The following is a 5,000-nucleotide window of genomic DNA, read 5'->3' as shown; positions in this document are numbered from 1 at the left end:
GAGAAGCGAAGGGGTTGGAGAGGTAATGAGGAAGATGGTTATGGAAGGCGGAGGAGAGGGAGAAGGAAGAAAAGGAGGAGGTAAAAAGGGAGGAGAATCACGCAGAACGGAGGGAAAGCAACAGGAGAAGGAGACGAGGTTGAAGGAATGATGGAAGCGAAATTTAACGACAATGTGAGAACAAGAAATAAGAAATGGAAGAGAAACAGGAGGAGAAGAGGGAAGAAGAGGAGGTCCAGGTCAAGAGGGAGACAAGGCCAAATATGGGCGACATGATGAACACGCCCTTCTGGAGCCGCAACATATGGGAGGGCGGAGCTTACGTGGTTATGGGGAGGGGGAGTGGGGTGGGGGGAGGGGGAGCAAAATAAAATGGTAGGGGAGGAGGAGAGGGGTGAAGGGGGATTGAGGGAGGGGAGGGGGAGAAGGAGGTAAAAGAACGAGGTAAAAGAAGGGAAGGGAGCTGGAAAATGGAAGGAAAAGGGAGGGAAGCATAAGAAAAGAAGGAGGAGAGAGGACGAGAGGGATGAGATGGCGAAAGAAGGAGGTTAAGAGAGGGAAGGAGGGGGAAGGGGGCCAGGGGGAGGAGGGAAGGAGGAGGAAGGGGGCCAGGGGAGGAGGGAAGGAGGGGGAAGGGGGCCAGGGGGAGGAGGGAAGCGAGGGGAGGAGGGGAAGGGGGCCAGGGGGAGGAGGGAAGCGAGGGGAGGAGGGGAAGGGGGCCCGGGGGAGGAGGGAAGCGAGGGGAGGTCGAATAACTTGACGCAAGGTGCATTGTCGTCCGCCATTAGTGCTGCTCCGGCGCTCCCGCCCGTGCGTCGGCGACCGGGAAGGGGGGGTGGGGGGGGGCGAGGCAGGTATGGGGAAGGGATGCGATGAAGGGGTAATTACAGGACATTAGCTGGGACTTCCGTGGCGATGTAGGGTCCGAGAAGGGGCCATAGACCGTACCCGACGTGAAGGTGACTCCATACATCCTTCCCTACAATAACCCCCCCCCCCCCCTCTTTCTTATATAATATCCCCCCCCACCCCTCCCCCCCCCGCGACCCATCCATTTATTCTCTTGCTAACCCCCCCCCCCCCCCACCCTACCTCCAGTAACCCATTCCCCCCAAGTCACCCTTTCCTACCTTCACACTCCCCCTCCCCTCCCTCCGCTCGACCCGCCTCTCTCCCTCCCTCCCTCTGTCCCTCCCTCCCTCCCTCCCTCCTTCCTTCCTCCTTCACCACCCTTCTTCCTCCCTCCTTCACCCTCCCTCCCTTCCTCCCTCCTTCCTTCCTCCTTCACCACCCTTCTCCCTCCCTCCTTCACCCTCCCCTCCCTCCCTCCTTCCTTCCTCCTTTACCACCCTTCTCCCTCCCTCCTTCACCCTCCCTCCCTCCCTCCCTCCTTCCTTCCTCCTACACCACCCTTCTCCCTCCCTCCTTCACCCTCCCTCCCTCCCTCCCTCCTTCCTTCCTCCTTCACCACCCTTCTCCCTCCCTCCTTCACCCTCCCTAATCCTCCTCCTCCTCCTCCTCACCTCCCCCCTTTCTCTTCCCTCGCCTCTCTTCCCCCCTTCCCCTCTTCTACCCTCTCCTCTACTCTTTTCTCCCCTCCCCCTATCTACCCCACCCGCCCCTCCCCTTCCCCCGCAGGCGATACCAAAGACGTGTTGCTGTCCTCCAAATTGTCGTTGTTGTTGTTGTTGTTGTTGTTGTTGCTGTTGTTGCCGTCTTCGGGTCTCCTCCTGCGGCGAGTGATAAATGCAGTACGTTTGCCCAACCACGGGGGGAACCAGGGGAAGGGGGAGGGGGAGGGGGAGGGGGAGGGGGAGGGGGAGGGGGAGGGGAGGGGGGAGGGGAGGGAGAGGGAGGGAAGGGGGGGAGAGAGGGTTGGGGGGTGTCTTGGCAGGATTCGTTTGGCAGAGGGAGAGGGGTGGGGAGGAGGAGGATAACGTAGAGGAGAAGAAGGAAGAGGAGAAAGAGGAGGAGGCAGAGAGGAATGTACCGATGGAGGAGGACATAGAATAATAGAGAGAGAAAAAAATAAGAATAGAAGGAAAAGAAAAAAATAATTTAAGGAGGAGTATGGAGTAGCAGTAGTAGTAGTAGTAGTAACAGTATTAGTAGTAACAGTAGTAGTAGTAACAGTATTAGTAGTAACAGTAGTAGTAGTAGTAGTAGTAACAGTATTAGTAGTAACAGTAGTAGCAGTAGTAGTAGTAGTAGTAGTAACAGTATTAGTAGTAACAGTAGTAGTAGTAGTAGTAGTAACAGTATTAGTAGTAACAGTAGTAGCAGTAGTAGTAGTAGTAGTAACAGTATTAGTAGTAACAGTAGTAGTAGTAGTAGAAGTAACAGTATTAGTAGTAACAGTAGTAGTAGTAGTAGTAGTAACAGTATTAGTAGTAACAGTAGTAGTAGTAGTAGAAGTAACAGTATTAGTAGTAACAGTAGTAGCAGTAGTAGTAGTAGTAGTAACAGTATTAGTAGTAACAGTAGTAGCAGTAGTAGTAGTAGTAGTAACAGTATTAGTAGTAACAGTAGTAGCAGTAGTAGTAGTAGTAGTAACAGTATTAGTAGTAACAGTAGTAGTAGTAGTAGTAGTAGTAACAGTATTAGTAGTAACAGTAGTAGTAGTAGTAGTAGTAACAGTATTAGTAGTAACAGTAGTAGCAGTAGTAGTAGTAGTAGTAACAGTATTAGTAGTAACAGTAGTAGCAGTAGTAGTAGTAGTAGTAACAGTATTAGTAGTAACAGTAGTAGCAGTAGTAGTAACAGTAGTAGTAGTAGTAGTAGTAACAGTATTAGTAGTAACAGTAGTAGCAGTAGTAGTAGTAGTAGTAACAGTATTAGTAGTAACAGTAGTAGCAGTAGTAGTAGTAGTAGTAACAGTATTAGTAGTAACAGTAGTAGCAGTAGTAGTAGTAGTAGTAACAGTATTAGTAGTAACAGTAGTAGTAGTAGTAGTAGTAGTAACAGTATTAGTAGTAACAGTAGTAGTAGTAGTAGTAGTAACAGTATTAGTAGTAACAGTAGTAGCAGTAGTAGTAGTAGTAGTAACAGTATTAGTAGTAACAGTAGTAGCAGTAGTAGTAGTAGTAGTAGTAACAGTATTAGTAGTAACAGTAGTAGCAGTAGTAGTAACAGTAGTAGTAGTAGTAGTAGTAACAGTATTAGTAGTAACAGTAGTAGCAGTAGTAGTAGTAGTAGTAACAGTATTAGTAGTAACAGTAGTAGCAGTAGTAGTAGTAGTAGTAACAGTATTAGTAGTAACAGTAGTAGCAGTAGTAGTAGTAGTAGTAACAGTATTAGTAGTAACAGTAGTAGTAGTAGTAGTAGTAACAGTATTAGTAGTAACAGTAGTAGTAGTAGTAGTAGTAACAGTATTAGTAGTAACAGTAGTAGCAGTAGTAGTAGTAGTAGTAACAGTATTAGTAGTAACAGTAGTAGCAGTAGTAGTAGTAGTAGTAGTAACAGTATTAGTAGTAACAGTAGTAGCAGTAGTAGTAACAGTAGTAGTAGTAGTAGTAGTAACAGTATTAGTAGTAACAGTAGTAGCAGTAGTAGTAGTAGTAGTAACAGTATTAGTAGTAACAGTAGTAGCAGTAGTAGTAGTAGTAGTAACAGTATTAGTAGTAACAGTAGTAGCAGTAGTAGTAGTAGTAGTAACAGTATTAGTAGTAACAGTAGTAGCAGTAGTAGTAACAGTAGTAGTAGTAGTAGTAGTAACAGTATTAGTAGTAACAGTAGTAGCAGTAGTAGTAACAGTAGTAGTAGTAGTAGTAACAGTATTAGTAGTAACAGTAGTAGTAGTAGTAGTAGCAGTAGTAGTAGTAGCAGTAGTAGTAGTAGTAGTAGCAGTAGTAGTAGTAGCACTAGTAGTAGTAGTAGCAGTAGTAGCAGTAGTAGCAGTAGTAGTAGTAGTAGTAGTAGTAGTAACAGTATTAGTAGTAACAGTAGTAGCAGTAGTAGTAACAGTAGTAGTAGTAGTAGTAGTAACAGTATTAGTAGTAACAGTAGTAGTAGTAGTAGTAGTAACAGTATTAGTAGTAACAGTAGTAGTAGTAGTAGTAGTAACAGTATTAGTAGTAACAGTAGTAGTAGTAGTAACAGTATTAGTAGTAACAGTAGTAGTAGTAGTAACAGTATTAGTAGTAACAGTAGTAGTAGTAGTAGTAGTAACAGTATTAGTAGTAACAGTAGTAGTAGTAGTAGTAGTAACAGTATTAGTAGTAACAGTAGTAGTAGTAGTAGTAGTAACAGTATTAGTAGTAACAGTAGTAGTAGTAGTAACAGTATTAGTAGTAACAGTAGTAGTAGTAGTAACAGTATTAGTAGTAACAGTAGTAGTAGTAGTAGTAGTAGTAACAGTATTAGTAGTAACAGTAGTAGTAGTAGTAACAGTATTAGTAGTAACAGTATTAGCAGTAGTAGTAACAGTATTAGTAGTAACAGTATTAGCAGTAGTAGTAACAGTATTAGTAGTAACAGTAGTAGTAGTAGTAGTAACAGTAGTAGAAGTAATAGTAGCAGTAGTAGTAGTAGTAGTAACAGAAGTAGTAGTAGTAGTAGTAGTAACAGTAGTAGTAGTAGTAGTAACACTAGTAGTAGTAGTAGTAACAGTAGTAGTAGTAGTAGTAGTAGCAGTAGTAGTAGTAGTAACATAAGTAGTAGTAGTATTAGTAGTAACAGTAGTAGTAGTAGTAGTAACAGTAGTAGTAGTAGTAGTAACAGTAGTAGTAGTAGTAACAGTATTAGTAGTAACAGTAGAAGTAGTAGTAGTAACAGTAGTAGTAGTAGTAGTAACAGTAGTAGTAGTAGTAGTAGCAGTAGTAACAGTAGTAATAGTAGTAGTAACAGTAGTAGTAGTAGTAGCAGTAGTAGTAGTAGTAGCAGTAGTAACAGTAGTAGTAGTAGTAGTAGCAGTAGTAACAGTAGTAGTAGTAGTAGTAGCAGTAGTAACAGTAATAGCAGTAGTAGTAACAGTAGTAACAGTAGTAGTAGTAGTAGTAACA

Source organism: Penaeus chinensis, chromosome 19, assembly GCF_019202785.1.
Source record: "Penaeus chinensis breed Huanghai No. 1 chromosome 19, ASM1920278v2, whole genome shotgun sequence".
Classification (NCBI taxonomy): domain Eukaryota; kingdom Metazoa; phylum Arthropoda; class Malacostraca; order Decapoda; family Penaeidae; genus Penaeus; species Penaeus chinensis.
The sequence above is the reverse complement of the archived record's forward strand: the minus strand, read 5'-3'. Positions refer to the sequence as shown.